The 15,738-nt window shown below is 42.9% G+C and overlaps 1 protein-coding gene across 2 annotated transcripts in view; it reads right to left on the bottom strand.

Annotated features, from left to right (window-relative positions):
• Window positions 1-11,438, bottom strand: part of Ipcef1 (interaction protein for cytohesin exchange factors 1) — a 163,683-nt gene extending 152,245 nt beyond the window's left edge. Inside the window, exon 1 of one of the 2 annotated variants that reach the window (XM_060373283.1) lies at window positions 11,360-11,438. The gene's annotated coding sequence lies outside the window, so the exon portion shown is untranslated. The remainder of the gene's footprint in view (window positions 1-11,359) is intronic. The other variant, XM_060373280.1, reaches the window with a different exon arrangement.
• Window positions 11,439-15,738: the final 4,300 nt, after the last annotated feature.

Genomic DNA, 15,738 nt, shown 5'->3' with positions numbered 1-15,738 from the left:
CTTCCATCCATAAAAAATACAAAACGTACCTCTGTCCCAGAGAGCGCATACTCAGATCCCTGACAAGCAGCAGGTGAAAAGAGCAAGACTGTGTGGGGTTGGGAGAGCTTGAAGCTCAGTGGTTCCCACCAGATTACCTCCTCCAGATCATAATCTTCGCTGCTGGAGCAACAATGACCAGAGCAAAATGCAGAGGACATAAACAAAAACCATGACACAAAATCCGTGCCACTGCCCCACCCCTCGGCAATGCATGGGAAACAACACGCTTTGAACAAGACCAGCAGGACCTATGGAATTACATCTTTGCTCACACACCTAGCACTCTGCCTGCCGAAGCTGTCTAGCAAGCCACGTGAAAACAGATCCGAGAACTTTCTCTTGCAAGGAGGCTTTGAAAGCAGGTTCAGCTGTGGAAAGGGGAGGCGGTGGGGAAGGCTCATTAACTCCTGGTTCTAACTTTATCCCTGTCTGAATTTTAGTCTTTTCCTGGGGCAGTGGAAAGTGGAAGAGCTGGTTTATTCCTGATGGCTGACTAAGCATTTCTACACCCTAAATGGCCAAAGGTGACCATGACAAAGAAATCCTTTGTCTCGCATTTAAAGGCTGTGGTTCTTACAAGGAACCCTGCCACGGCTTTCATTAAAAACACATGGGACAAAAGCAACTGAAATATTAGGAACTGTGGCGTTTTCTTACTTCTCTGAGCAGCATCAGGCCTGCTGATTTGTTTGTTTGTTTGTTTGTTTGTTTGTTTGTTTGTTTGTTTGTTTGAAAAGCCTTTTGAAAGGCTCTGAAGGACAAATCGTTACCAGGCTGATTAAGCTTAATATGTCAAGAAGCTAATATGAGTCATATTATGTGATTGTGTGTTTCAAAGCCTCCTGATCAAAAGTCTTGAAAAACTTTGAAGAGCTTCTCTCCTCTGTTGAGCTGAATGTTCTGCAAAGACTCTCCCACCTCCTACGCTAATGAAATGCTCTCCCACTGACTCTCACACAGACCCCTAAGTATGACCATAAAGTGGAAAGCCAACATGAATGCCCACTGGGCCTGAGAGACGTTCTCACTCTGATAGAGGCTTGAGAGAGCCATGGCAATGAGGCAAAGGACTTTGTTGTTAAATTCGTGTACCACAGCGTCAGGAAGAGCTGCCAATAAAAGCACACAGGACATAGGACTGAGAGTATAACTCAGCCATAGAGTACCTCCCTGGCATACACAAGGCATTGAGTTGAACTTCCTGAAATGTGTGTGTGTGCATGCTTATACATGCATGTATGTGTGTGCTCTCCCCCAAACACCCTACAATGGCTTGATCATCTGATCTCAAGGCAGCTCTAGCAGACATCTTGCAAAGATTTGAGGATAATAGAAGGAAATCCCATCTACTAGAAACTCCAAAGTTTGTCAATCCTTTCTTCTGGAGCATTCCTTAATTCTTTCTTCTGGAAATACAGGGAGCCTGGACACGTGAAGCTATAGCAATATCATTGCCTAATTCTCGTCGGAGGAGACTGAACTCAAGTCATGGGTCAGGGGCTCAAGCAAGCCAGCTCACATACGTTACAGAGCTCTCAAGTCACATGGACCTAAGTACAATTTCTGAGTCCAGCATCAAAATTTTGATTTTGATTAGCGCTTGCGGATCAAGAAATGGATAAAAAGCTTTCACACTTCTCTGGGGACAGCAGGTAGAGACACTGAGTAATAATTAACCCTTAGAAATAACCACAGCTCTGTGGTGTGGTTAAATGTGCCCATCTCTGGGGGTGTGGTGATCTACACAGGCCACGGAGGAACTCTGTCTAGACACAGAGAGCCCACTTAGACTCTACTGTCTACCTTTCCTCTAGGCTTCACCTCAGTGGCTCTCACCACCTCAAACGTCCCAGAAATTATCTAGGTCGGCTCACTGCCTGAAAGCATCCACATGCAGGCATGGATAGCCACAACCAGGAAGGTTGGGACAGATGTATGGACTCCTGGGACTATGTTCAGCTGGACTGATTTTGTAGACATAGTGGGAGATTGTGTTAAAACAGAAAATCAACGACTGCAAAAGGAACACTATATTTCTTCACTCAGAATGCAGATCTTCTTACCCATGCAAACATGTGTATGTATATGCATAGACGCATGAACACAGCATACAGAGAAAGGAAGGAAGAAAAAAAGAAGGAAGGAAGGAAGGAAGGAAGGAAGGAAGGAAGGAAGGAAGGAAGGAAGGAAGGAAAGAAGGAAGAAAAGGAAAAAGAAAAGGGAGACACCCAATCTTTTAAGTCAGTCCAAGAGGGGTGGCTGTCTGGTGTGCAGCATACAGAGCGATTGAAAGCAAAATAGAGAGCAAACCCCACACCTCAGGTCCTGCTAACGCCAGGATCAGCGACTGAAAAGCAAAGTCACTCACCAGGAAGTCCCCAGTTGCTTCGGCCTCACCTGCTCAGTCACTTACTCAGATGTGCCAACTCCGTGGTGGTTCCCCTGCACTGTCCTCAGCTCAGAACAACCAGGGGGTCTGCTGCCGCTCCCCAGACAACTCATCTGCACAAAGCTTTGGAATGTTTGCTGGCGTTCACAAAATAAAACCAAGTGCCGAGCTAGTGCCCAGTTCAAACCTTGCTCAACAAGTCCCCAGGACCTCGGTGAGGGCGCCCTGCTTCATTAATCAAGTTGAACATTCAAGTGCAAAATAATGTCAGAGCCTGCACTCCAAAGTAAAACCCAGATCTAGCTGAAGAATGCCAACTCATTCTAAAGCAGTTCAGGTCCTGAATGGAGGACAGAGTGGCCGTCAGAGGACTGACCCAAAAGAGACAATGTTCATTTACATGACTGCAAAGGTGATTTTGCCCATGTTGCAATGAGATACTTCACATATTCCCGGGAAGCATTAGATATGCCGTGAGCTCTCAGCAAATGTCGAGTGCTCATGAATGAACCTTTGCCATTTACAGGAAGATGATTAACTTCTGAGCTTACTAAGGAGACTCATCCTTTATCTCTTTGGTCAAGATGTGTGGGGAGGTTGGGGATTTATGTCCTAACAAGGGCCTGAAAGGTAAAGTCTTTATATCACATGTCTCAAGCTCTTCATGAATGGAAAGAACACAGTTGTCATAAATGACCTACACTCTGAGTGAATGAACAGAATATTCCTGCCGTAGTCATTAATTTTAACTTTAACAGAACCTCCCATCATATCTAAGAAATTAATGCAACTGCATAGACTCCCAGCAGTGCATAAAAATGTTGCAACATTTCGAGTTGGAGCTATCCAAACAGAATAGTCATAAGGAGTCTAAAATGCATGATTTTATGTTTTCAAATGGTTTTTAGGGTATTTTTTTTCACAAAGGAATCAAGGTTTCTTCCTTAAAACACAACTTTATATGACACCCTGTGTCTTTTGCATGAATTGTGATGCCTTGCATATAACTACTTGTTCATTTCAGCAGAGTAAAAAATATTAGGTTTTCCAAAGAGTATTTTGAGTTGATTCCTTCTGGGAGGACTGTATTTCTCTACTTATACCAATAATGCCACCATCTACCTAGCCAAAGGACAGTGCTGTACTCCTTTAATCAGATAACACAGGAGGCATAAGCAGGCAGATCTGAGCTCAAGGCCAGCCTGTCTACAAATCCAGTTCCAGGACAGTCAGGGCTACACAGAGAAACCCTGTCTCAAAAAAAAAAGAAAGAAAAAAAATTATATTTACATCTAACTATTCTGTTTCTTTCTGACATTAGGTATCAGGCCATAGGTAAAGGGCAGTTTCCTTCCTGACAGAAAAATAATAATTTTATCCTGTTCAAACTTGGAAGAATCTATCCAGTCACAGAGTCCCACCCAGCATTTCAAAGTAGATAATATAATGTTAATAACAAGTCAAAAGAAATTGAAGCGCAGGCTGGTGGCGTAGGCATGCAATCCCAGCTGCTCAGAGGGCTGAAACAGAAGGGTCACACACTCGTTTGAGGTCTCTCTGAAATATACAGTGAGTTAGAGGCCAGTCTCAGCAACTTAATGACACCCTGTAATAAAACAAATAAAATAAAATTAAATTAAATTAAAAAAAAAGGCCTGGAGATAAAGCTTAGGGGCAGAGTGTTTACCTGACATATGTAAGACCCTAGCTTTTACTCTCAGCCCCAAAAAAAGAAAAGGGAGAAGGAAGGAAGGTAGCAGAGAGAGGGGAGGGAGGGAAGAAGGGAGAGGATGGGAGTGAGGAAGGGAGGGAGACAGGGAGAAAAGGATGAAGGAAGGGAAGCAGAGAAGGAGAAGAAAAAGGAAAGGGGAAAAGAGAAAGGAAGGAACCCAGGGAAGGAGGGAAAGAGGAGGAAATTCAAGAGGCAGAGCAAATCATTGTTCTACATTTTCACAGATTAGATGAGCTAGCTTTCTGCAATGATGTTTTTCTGTTAAAAGTATGTTGTTCTGTTAGCGATAAGTGTAGTAAAAGGAAGTAGGACAATTAAACTCCACTGTAGGCAGTAGGAGCGGAGCTTAGGAGATTCTTTTTTTATTTTATTTTATTAATTACACTTTATTCACTTTGTATCCCCCCCATAAGCACCTCCTTCCTCCCCTCCCAGTCCCACCCTTCCTTCCCCTTCTTCACGCATGCCCCTCCCCAAGTCCACTGATAGGGGAGGTCCTCCTCTCCTTCCTTCTGATCTTAGTCTATCAGATCACATCAGGAGTGGCTGCATTGTCATCTTCTGTGGCCTGGTAAGGCTGCTCTCCCCTCAAGGGGAGGTGATCAATGAGCAGGCCAATCAGATTATGTCAGAGGCAGTCCCTCTTCCCATTACTATGGAACCTACTTGGACACTAAACTGCCATGGCCTACTTAAATCACAGGTGAATCATGTTAGCTAGAAATCTTAACCTACAGACACTGTCACCAAAATCTCTCTTAAATGTCAAACTAAGTTTATGTCTCAAAATGATCAACAGCTATAAAAGAAAAAAGAAAAAAAATACTGAAATGATCCAGCATGCATCCGTTGGGAAATCTCTGCCAGGCACATGCTTAGATTAGAGCCTTATATTTTTTGTTTGGAGGCCAGCAAGATAGCTCAAGGAATAAAGGAGCTTGCTACCAAGTCTTGAAGACCTGGTTCAGTCTCTGGAATTCACATGATGGAAAGAGAAAATTGACTCCTACCAGTAGTTCTTTGACCACACACATAACATAGTGATATATGAACACACATATAGACGCACACACACACACAAGTTATATGAATGTGCATTTCGAACCAAGTGCCATCATAGTACATCATTTTTCAGTTCATAATATTTGAATGTACAATGTACAATTTGAGAGACTAAATGTCCTCCCAAATAAAGACTGCTGTTCTATGTCTAGTCAACATCCACAGTGGCAAAACTGTCCAAGACTCCTAGCCAGCTCCATTTATGAAAGGATGCCCTGTGCAATTGTCACAATAGACCAATTTTCATTTTGTAAATGTGTTTCACTGTTTTCTCTTTAACAGCCCCATTCAGTGGTGAACTGAATCTACGGTTCAAGGCCCAATGCCACAGGTTAAAGTCAGAGAAATGAGTCATTTTGGATTCAGTCCCGGGAAGTTTTTGCCAGCAATACAAATGGGCTGATGACTACGCACTTGAAATTATTAGTATGTTTTACTCCATTCTCTATGGGTTTCCCTGGGCTGTTAGAATAAAATGACAAAACTTAAAACTAAAACAGCCAAAACTTACTCCCTTGCAGTTCTAGACGCCAGGAGCCTTGAGTAAAGGCGGCAGCAGAGCTGTCCATCCTCTGAGATCCATGAGGGGACCCTTTCTCACCTCTTCCCAGCTTTGAGGGTGGCTGGCATTCCATGGTTTGCAGCGGGATCACACCACCTCAGAGCCTCATCGTCATGGGGCATTCTTCTTGCAAATCTGCTTCCACACGGTCACCATCTCACAAGGATGCTACTTGTTGGGTTGAGGCTCACGCCACTGCAGCACGGCATCATCTTCATTTAGCTAATTACATCCACAACTATCATACATCCAAGTCAGAGCACATTCTAAGGGACTTCTGAGAGAACAGCACCACTCAAGTTCATTGCATGTACACCACACACACACACACACACACACACACACACACACACACCTCTAATCTTTTTTCCTAACAGAATTCTTGTAACCCAGTTGAGCTTCTATATTATTTTTTAAAAATGAATTAAAATGGAAAGGTTTTAGTACATTTTTCTTCTTTCCAGGTATATTTCTTCAATGTTTACTACCTTTGTTCATTTTATCCACACAATAAATCAAATTGGCTAACTTTGTTTATCTCAGGTCTTATAGATGAAAAAACTTGAGTGGAGTCCAGTGCCTCATTTGTAGCCCAGAGCTACAAGTTACGGGAGAAAAAGGTTTCCTAGAGCTCACATCCAGGTTACAGTCCATCGCTTCAGGGAAATCACAGAAGCAAGAGCTTGAGAGAACTTAGTCACATCACATCCACGTTCAAGAGCAGAAAGAAAAGGATGTACACACACATGCTCACTTACTTGTCCGTGCTCTGCTAGAGCTCCTCACTCTCATTACACTTCAGAATTCCCTTTGTAGGGAATGGGTCCACCCACAGTGGACCGAGTCATCCAACACCAAATAACTTACGACACTGTCTCACAGACATGCTCACAGGCCAACCCAGTGTAGAGCCCTCACTGAGGCTCCTTCCTAGTCTTTTAGGATGTGTCAAGTTGACAAATTATAGCGATACCATTATACTATATCATTTACAGCTAACCAAATATACTTTACTATACCTTAATTAGGTTTTCAGTAAAGATGATTAGTTTTGTCTAGCTTTTTTTTATTTTTATTTTTTTAGAACCTTCATTTGTGTTCTAGCTATTTAAGGTTGAGTTTATTTGGCTAATATTTTGCCTTTTCATGACTTCCAGTTCTATGCCCAGGTCAATTCAGGAAATGAGTCCACAAGGCTTGTTTAGCCATTCATATCTTACTCTGCCAACTGTCTCATCCACCAGTCTCTAAGATAAGTACAAAAGATTCCTATCAATATCAATAAATTAAAATTCTTCATTTTGGTTAAGTCTCTAATAACAGACTCTATGGTGGCACATGGCACAGTGAGATGACAGAAACAAAAATGTATTTTATTTTACTTGTGTGTGTGCGCATGCATAATTCTGTGTGCTCATGAGTGTGCAGTGCACTCACCTGTGGAAGCAGATACACGTGGAGGCCAGAGGTTGATGTCAGGTGTCTTCCTCTGTCACTCTCCACCTTATTTTTGAGGCAAGGTCTCTCCCTGAACCTGAAGCTAGCCTGGCTGAACAGTGAGGCCCCGGGACCCGTGTAACTCTGCTACCCAGCACAGAACCTACAGGCTCACACTCCCTTGCACGGGTTCTGGTGATTTGAACACAGCAAGCACTTTACCCACTGATCCTCCTCCCCAGCCTGACAAGATCTTACCAGCAAAAATGTATTAACTATTCAAAAATGGTTTTTTTTTTGTGTGCCTTCGCCCCAGTTATCCTAAGATGATAGACACTTGTCAATATTCCCTGTGAAAATGAGCCATTCTTTGTGTTTGAAATTTTAAACCTAACCTTAGAGCTAGAAACCATTTAACTAACTATTAAACTTGCTAGAAAGCCGTTCCCTGCAGTCATTCAGAGAAAATAACCTATTTTCATGTGAGTCTAGGAATTAATCAACCCAGACAGCCCCAGGTGGAGTATGACTGGGTTGTTATGAGAGTAGACACATGATTCCGCCCCAGCCCTAATCTCTAAGGGGATCCCCCACAAAGGCCGAACACCATAACTCAGCGTCTCTCCTGAGATCACAGTGACCCATGAACACAGCGTCCCTGAAGGCTGTTTTTTGTTTTGTTTTGTTTTGTTTTTTTGTTTGTTTGTTTGTTTTTTATCTTTAGCAGAGGACTCAAAAAAGGGGGGGAAGAGGGCAAAGATTTTGGTCATTTATTTTCATGCGACACCTATCTTTCTGTTTTTAGGTTATTACAGCAAGTGTATTTCACTAATAAATAGTTTTGAAAATAAAATCCACAAAAACAAAATAATCATCAGCTATAAGCACACTCCTCATATACTTTAGCAAATTTCCCCTCAATCTTTCTTCTCAGTAGGGTTTTTATGTAATTTAAAAAGTCCTGCTCCTGATTTTGTTTTTATTTGTTGATAGCATCATATCATGAGGATATTACCAAAATGTCAGTTAACTGGTGGTATTTCTTCATTTGGACACACCAGCTGGCCTTTGGCTATAATCTTTGTGTTTAATGAATGTCAGTCTTGTTCTGCTCCCCTTAACAGAGAAATGCATAGACTAAGTGGCTTATAAGCAACAAAAATTGACTTTTCGTGGTCATAGTAGCTGAGATGTTCAAGATCAAGACATTATCCATCAGGTTTAGATCTGATGAGGGCTGAGCACCTATAGATAGGGCCATGTGAGGGAAAGGAACAAGGGCTTATCCCTCAGCCCTCACTCCCACCTCCTCATCACCTTCCAAGAGGTCCCACATGGATAGGCACACATTCAGAACACTGCAATGACTCTTTAAAAAACCCAAATCCATGTCAGAAAACTTAGAAAACAGGATAAAACATAAAAGAGAAAAGGTGGTGAAATTTCTAGGTATGAGTATAGTGGCTTGAAAACTGAAGAAAATGCCCAATGGCATGAGTAGACACTTTATTATTTCTAATTCTAACACAACTCAAAAAGATTGGTGGTTCATTGTTCATAGAGATAGTCAGCAGTACATGTAGATTTTGAGCAGATCTACCTGACTCCAAACTGTCTTCCTGATGTCGACTGGTGACATCATGATATCACCTTATCTAATGACATCAAGATGTCATTGCCTTCACTACTGTCACTTCCAACGACATGCCCACAATTTCCGCCAATACCACTACCACCACCACCACTATCATCTCCATCACCATCACTGCTATCAGTGACCTCCTCTGTCATCACCATTAGCACCCTACTATCTCCACGTCACCTCCATTATCTCCGCTGCCACCTCTACCATCGAGCCTCCATTACTTCCACTGTCACTACCAAAACCTCTACTGTTACTTTCACCATCTCCACTTTGCCTGCTCTGTTATCTGCTGTCATCTCTACCATTTCTCTAATCACCCCCTCCATGGCCTTCCACTTACCCCCACCATCTCTACTATCACCTTCATTACCTAGAAGTGTAATCTAGGTAATAATTATCTAGGTGTAAGCTCTCCTATCATCCATAACCTCTCATCATCTGTAGGTGGTGTTTGCTACTTTTTGTTTCCTTTTTCTTCCACCTTTCTTCTTCCCTTTCAACTCCCTAATACTAGATAGGAGGGAAAAAAAGGAAAGAGGAAATAGGTTATCCTTATCATTAGACTACTTCCTGCTGATTAGGAGCATTGGATTTCTTGGGGTAAGTTTGATCTTCTCCATCAGGATATATAATTTCTTCTTCTCATTTCTGTGCACATGACTACTTGACAAACCACAAGCAAAAGCATCCAACAGCATCCAACCACCAGCCAGCCACACTTACCAGAGGCTCTAGCATTTCTATATCCTCTGGAAAGTTCCCAGAATTTCCAACATCACATACTCGCAGGAACTATCTGCGGCTGGCAAAAGCATGCCGCTGCTAGAGCACGAGGCAAATCGTAGTCACCTGCTGTGAAGCAGCCTCATATTCCCACACCTGGGATTAAAATGAAAATATATTCCCGTAAAAATTCTGTGTTGTTTTTTTAAGAAACCAAGATTCTCACTACAATCATCTCTACTGTCTCTTCTACCACCTCTCCACCACATCAGCTGTCTCCTCCACTGTCTGTATTTTTACTTTTTTCATCTCCATTTCCAACTCCATATTATCAGTCCTACTTTTCTGACATTTGTATATTCCCTTTTCTATACATCCTCTCTTCTCCTATACTTTCAGATCCTCAGCTGTCTCAATATAACCTTCTCTAAATTTTACTTTTTGCCTGGGTAACAGAAGAATGGTTACCTTTCCATGACCTTTATGAACAATGTTACTCATTTATTCATCCAAAAAGTTTCACTAAGGGCATATGCTATGGAGGCCACTCTTCTTAGCCCTAAAGGTTTAGCAATCCTCATTTTCACACACACACACACACACACACACACACACACTCAAAACTTATTTTTTCAGAATCTTCTTCACACGTACACACCCTTTATTTAAATATCTCACCTACTAACAAATTGTCAGCCTGTGCTTCAGCTACCAGTTCACACTGCCCCACTAGACGCTAGATGGAAAGCAGAAGTGATCTGCTCAAGAAGGATACACAAGTCAAAAGGAAAGTCTCAGGCAATAGCCATGAAGTAATTTCTTATCTCTTGTTGCCACAGCAAACTACCGCAGGAAAGAACTTCCCATTTCCATGTCCTAGCGATATGCATTGGCTGAATACAATTTGCCTGAAATGGTCACACATGACCTACAGAAAAGACACCTGATGTGTACAGTACAGTAGATACAAGGGTAGACTAGACAACACCACGCACACCAGCAAAAGGGTACTTCCCCACTGTGTAATATGAGAGAGAGAGAGAAAGTTAGTTCTGTTCCCGTGTGACAGCACAGAGGAACCGGGTTCTATTTATTACGACTCTGTGTGTAGGCTTGGACTAGGAACTTGTGAACCCCTGAAGTCTAATAAAGTCTACTACTGCAGTCAAAGATGCATTAGTGGGTTATGTACCTGCCTCTTATAATTAAATTTTAATTTTTTAAATACACCCAAAGAAGGAAAGCTGAACACTGCACTCGCCTTCTGTGAAAGCTCCTGAACCAGCAACACCTAGCCTTGCTTTCACAAGAGAGATTTCCTTTCTAGCCTGTGACCTGAATCCAAAACCAAAATTCCCTCCAGCTGCCTGCTCACGAAGGGGAATTCCCCACCAAGAACGCTTTCTCTAATGTGAGGGTTACAGGCCGTCCCCACGCCCCACAAATGGCCCTTTCAGGGCTCAAACAAATGCCGGAGTGAATGTTTCTAAATCAAACCATGGGCTGCAGTCCAAGCAACTCTCAGTGCAACCGTCAGGTAGCACGAAGAGAACAGACAGAGCAGATGCACACTCTCAGCTTCACAGCCCTGGCAGAATCAGAGGCCTTCAGCATGGTGCTTCAGAGTCAGGCTTTTAGGGAAAGCTGAGCCAGCTTCACATCCCAATAGACCCCTTCAGACCTGGCTGTTCTAAAGTCAGTTGGAGAGCTTCTTCATATCATCGCCCAGCAATTGTGTCTAGTTGGTCAGAGAGTGGTGCTACTTACATGCAAAAGAAGGAGAGCCAATCCGAGCACTGCCTCCGGATCCCTGAATTCAGAAAGCTCATAACAGCCTAAGGCCAAGGCCAAAGATTCCACTCCAAGCATCCACAGCCTCGGAGGCTCAACCCACACAAGACTTCTAGTTAGAAGCTAACTAGAAAATAAAGCTATTTCAAAAGAAGGGGAAGTGTCATCTCTACTTCCTCAATTCTATTGCCTTCCTCTTGTTCTTGCTGAATCTTCCTGGACACAGCATATCAAAGCTGGCAGCCCCATATGTCTGATTTCTTTTATTCACAGAAGACTACCTAATGTGCTCTTTTCCATGACCCATGAATGAAAACTCCCCTTGCTTTCTTACCTTCCTGATTGGGAGGCAATCTGTGGTCACAAGGGTGAGAGTATGGGCAAAGCTTCTCTTGCCATGTTGGGTTAAGGGCTGAAGAGATGGCTCAGCAGGTAAGAACACATTGGGTACTGCTCTTCCAGATGTCATATACACACCCACACTGTGGAAAGAAATCTGAGCCTTTCATCAGCATCATGAAGCAAACACCACAAACCTGTGTTGTCTGATCATGACCTGGAAACTTGACAATCCTCACCACTTCATCGCTGAGAAACAAGCCTGCATGCTCGCTGAAGAGTGGCTCTGTGGTCTTGCAATTTCAGTAAGAAGAATAATTCCCCACCTAATCACAACAACAAATGTGAGCAGGAAGTATGCTACTGTTTTCCAGCAGGTTCCCACAACCACCGTGAACATCCATCCAATCAGGGTCAGAGTCTCCCAGCCTCCCCACTTACAGAACTCAATGAATGAGCTCCTTCCTTTAAATAACTGGACAGGGGTTCATTGCCTGTGGTCCCTAACAAGCCCACGTGTCACAAAAGCACATCACTGCTTCCATTTTCCTTTGGACCAGAACATACAGAAGCTCTACTTTTCTGACCTACAGAAACCTAGGGCAAAGAGAAAAGGGTCATTTAGGTTGGAAGTAAACAATTCAGATGAGTTCCAGTTGGATTTTAATTTGGAAGTGTCCTGGTTAAAAGCAAATCTTTCAAGAGGAAACTCAAAATCTTCTTTTGACTGTTTTTCCAGAGGTTTTAAATATACAGATCAAACATAGCCTACAAGCCAATATGCTCCATACCTCATGATCAAAATGTCAATAAAAATTGTGTCAAAAATAATGTTTTAAAGAAACAGAGATAAAAGAAACATATTTTTCTGAAGCCATTGGTAAAAACCCTGGAGGGTCAGTAATAACTTGAAAATCTACTTTGGTAGATTGATTGCACAAGAACATCACATGGTTTGAATACATCACCCAAATCCATCTGTAGAAATCTAATCTCACTGTGATGATATTTGGAGGTGGACTTGCAAAAAGTGAATAGACCATGGGGTAGAGCCCACATCAGTGAGACTCTTGTTCTCACAGAGAAGACTGAGAGTGTTGTCCTCCCCTTGACCAGGAGAGAGCACAGCAAGAAGAACACCCTCTGTTCTGTTCTGTGAAACAGGAAACAGGCCCTCAACCGACTCCAAGCCAGCCAGTACCTTCCTCTGGAACTTCCTGGTCTCTGGAACTGTAAGAAACAGATATTCCACTAGCCTGGGGTATTTTGTTACAGCAGAAAAAAAAAAAAGGCTGAGACAAAGCTAAAAAGTAAATCAAATCTGCGTAGTGAAGAAGAAAAGGTGACACTGAGTGTGGGCTTTAAATAAGAAGGCCCCATATGCAGTGCTCGTTTTTAAAGTCTACTTTATTGGGGGTATTTATGCTTCAACCTCCCTTCTAACTTTTCACCCCTAAATAGGAGAGAGAAGGTTTGTGGGAAGAGAGGCCCCTTTACTTCTCCCAGCTGTTTAGGGCCGATGGGTTATTTTAGGACCATACCATCTCCATCAACAGCGGACACAGCGAGCAGCCTTCTCCAAGCTACTGTGCTCTGAAGAATTTCTCTCCATCTGTCTGCTCCAAACCACCACAGTGTCCATCTCTCAGGTCTCTCCAAACTGCTACATGCCACACTCAACACCACACACCAATGCCTCTCTCCAGGCTCCCATATTTATATTCTCCAGAGTCCTAGACATCACCCATCTCTGTGAAGCACATGGAAAGCCATTTCCAGCTGGCAAAGCAGACCATGCCCCACACAAGACAATTAACAAGTATGGACAAACTATAGCTCAACTAAAATCCCACACTTGGGATTAAGACAAAAACATATTTACATAACATAACTGAGTTCCCAAAAATATCAAAACTTCCCCTACAACCATAGGCTCATATGTTTGAATGCTTGATGCTTGGTCCTTTGTTAGTGGAACTGTTTGGGAAGGATTAGGAGATTTGCCCTTGTTGAGGAGGTGTGTCATTGGGGGTGGGCTTTGAGGTTTCAAAAGCCCACATGAGGGTGTCTCTTTTTCTCTCTCTCTACATATATATCTCTTTCACTCTCTGCCTGTTGCCTGCAGATTAAGATATAAAACTCTCAGCTACTGCTCCAGGGTCATGTGTCTCTGCTCCTCACTATGATGATCATGGACTGACTCTCTAGAAGTATAAGATCTAAATAAATGTTCTAAGAGTTGCCTCGGTCATAGTGTCTCTTCACAGCACTAGAACAGTAATTAAGACACTGAACATTTTGACCAGAAACAAAACCAAGATTTTTGCTGTAAGTACACTTCTATTTCCAGAGGCACTGCCTCAGCTCCTTCCTGTGTGGGCTTATCCTCTAGTTCCCTGCTTTACATAGCATTAAAAATAGCATGTCTTAGACCATCATCAAAAGCGTCCACAAAGGCTTTGATATTAGTATGTACGCAACCAGTGTTAGAGCCCCTTAAATCCTTGGAGCATTTGTGGACCTGATTTGTAGAATTAGGATGATCTCACAGTGGCTGGACTTCAAGTTCAAATGTAGTCGCATAACTACAGGTTCATTTTGCTCCCTCACTTCTGCAAAGACTTCATTTAAGTGAGAGGAAACATATTAAAAGATGTAAATTCTCGATAACAAATGAAATTGGAGGAAGAGCATCGGAGCTTGAAAGTTGTCAACAGACTTAAGATAGGAAAGCTGAGCTGGTGGAGGAGAGAGAACAGAAGAGTGCAGGCAGGGCACCGAAACATCTCAAAAGCAAGGAGGATGGTGTGGTGAGGCATGCCATGCCCACGGTGCTCTCAAATACAGACAAGTAGCTTCATCACAGAAACAAGCGTGGGGTTCTCCTAAACAGCGCCGAATACTGGAAAATGTGCGGGAGAAGCCCTCAACATTCCAAAGGAATCTGAAGTTCCCCTTACAATGTTGTATCCTTTTATTCAGCAAATCCTTTTGAGTACCACTCTAGACCTGAAAATGCATCAGGGGAACTTCACGGATCATGCTGGAGTTCTAGGACCAGACATGCAAATGTAATATGTGCAGTGGAAATAACTGAGGGATCAAAAAATTTGAAAATTATGTAAAGTGGAAATACATAGACTCTAGAGAACAGCTAAAAATCGGATGGATCGCTTAGAAAATACAAAGAATATATGACAGCTAAATAATGACCCAAAGGAAGTGTAGCTTCCACGAGCTCTGTGGTCAGCTGAGGGGAGAGCCAGGTGTGGTCAGAGAGAGCCAGAAATGCAAGCATCCAACAGCCTCCAGGGCCTTCTGGGGCTAGAAGAACAAGGAAAATATGAAAAGCAAGACTAAAGAAGGGATCAGAGAGTCAGAGGAGACATGGGGGAGAGGAAAGATGGTAGAGAGTATCACAGTGATGGCTCAGGGTCACAGTGAAAACAGGGTTATTTGTTTTCACCTGACCAACTAAAGCAAGAGCTGGCTGACTGTAGGTGTGTAATTTTATCTATTTTATTTGGGTTTCTTATACCTCTACCTGCCTTTCAGCCCTTTTTCACCCCAATTCCAGGTAGGAGAGAAAGATGGTTAATGGGGCAGAGTTCCCTTTAGCTATTTCCTGCTGGTGAGGGTCATTGGGTTGCTTGGGGCAAGTCCAATCTTCATTTCAAGATATCTCCAATTTCTTCTCTTCAAACTCCAACAACAGCAACCGGGAGCAACAGTGGGAAACAGCAGTGAGGAGCAGCAGCTGCCTTCTTCCTTGGAGCTCCCCTCCCCCCCTCTCTGGGCTCTGGCATTTATTTCTCCCCAGAGTCCTCAGAATTACACTATCTGCAGCTGGCAAATATCAGGCCCCTCTCAGAGCCTGAAGAAGGCAAATAGTCCGCTGCTGTGGACAATCTGAAGCAGCCTCGTATCCCACTCCTGGGGTTAAAACAAAACCATGTTTATATAACATAACTGAGTTTTTAAAGACACCAAAATCCCTACTAGAGCTTACTTTTTCC

Source organism: Meriones unguiculatus, chromosome 20, assembly GCF_030254825.1.
Source record: "Meriones unguiculatus strain TT.TT164.6M chromosome 20, Bangor_MerUng_6.1, whole genome shotgun sequence".
NCBI classification, from domain to species: domain Eukaryota; kingdom Metazoa; phylum Chordata; class Mammalia; order Rodentia; family Muridae; genus Meriones; species Meriones unguiculatus.
Note: the sequence above shows the minus strand (reverse complement) of the source record. Positions and strands in the feature narration are given on the sequence as shown.